Raw genomic sequence first — 1,176 nt, 5'->3', positions numbered from 1 at the left:
TATCCTTCACGCACGCACGCATATCCTGCCATTAAACGCTGCTTCTCTCGCCGCCATAAACATTTGATGTTTGTAGATCGCTTGCCCTTGAAGCCACTGTAAAAATCCTGGACGGGATATGTAAAAAAGGAGCTGGAACCGTATGATCAGCCAGAAATTGTGGCAGGGTGAAAAGGGTTAACTGAAGGTAGATTTACTGATATTATGGCTTCCAGTCTGTTATCTTCTTGTTTGCTTATCATCGTCGGTACTAAGACAAGTATGATTAGTGATACTGTGATAATTATAACAATATGTTCATTATTGCGTCACTGCCAGCAACGACACAATACACACTTCTGTGGGAGACGTGTACTCCAGGTACTATGATAATTATTGTTGACAATACCTTCACTATTACGTCACACTGGCAACATCAACACAAGACACACTCCAGGTACTCTGCCAGTGAATGAACAGTGCAGCAAGGGGGCGGAGCTAAGGGAAGCCAGTCATCGCAATTGCCGTTCATGCAGGATCGCAGGCCACATGAACCCCCGCGGCAGGCTAATAAATTGCGTAAAACAAGTACAAGGTCAACACTGTACCTGCCATTGTTTGCCTTTCTCCGTGGGAAGTAAGAGGGAGTGGGAAGAGAGAGGAGAAGAGGGAGGAGAAGAGAGGAGAAGAGGAGTGAGGAGAAGGGGAAGATGAAGAAGAGGAGGAAGGGAGAAGTAGGATAAGAGGAGAAAGGAGAAGTAAGTGAAAGAGAAAAGGGGGAGAAGAATTGGAGGAGGAAAAGAGGAGAAATGAGGGAGGAAGACAGGAAAAATGAGGGAGAGGAAAGAGGAATGAAGGAGAGATGAATGAAAGAGAGACGAATGAAAGAGAGAGATATGAAGGATAGAGAAATGAAGGAGAGAGGAATGTAGGTCAACTGGGATTTTGTCCAAAGCGAAGACTCTTACAATAGAAGGCTTTCACGTAAACACTCTTCATAAAGGGTAATGAGTAAGTTCGTATATCATTCTTTCTCTGAATCCCGGTCTTTATTATTCTGTACTCTGTTGATTTTCCAAGCTCTTTGTTGCAATATGTGGAAGGGATAATAAAATGAGACAAATATGAGCATAATCCTTTCCTGTGTAAACAACAAAATCGTTAATTCACTTATTCTTCATATTCCTAACCTCCGAT

Source organism: Penaeus monodon, chromosome 19 (genome assembly GCF_015228065.2).
Source record: "Penaeus monodon isolate SGIC_2016 chromosome 19, NSTDA_Pmon_1, whole genome shotgun sequence".
Lineage (NCBI taxonomy): Eukaryota > Metazoa > Arthropoda > Malacostraca > Decapoda > Penaeidae > Penaeus > Penaeus monodon.
This window is presented reverse-complemented; position numbering follows the sequence as displayed.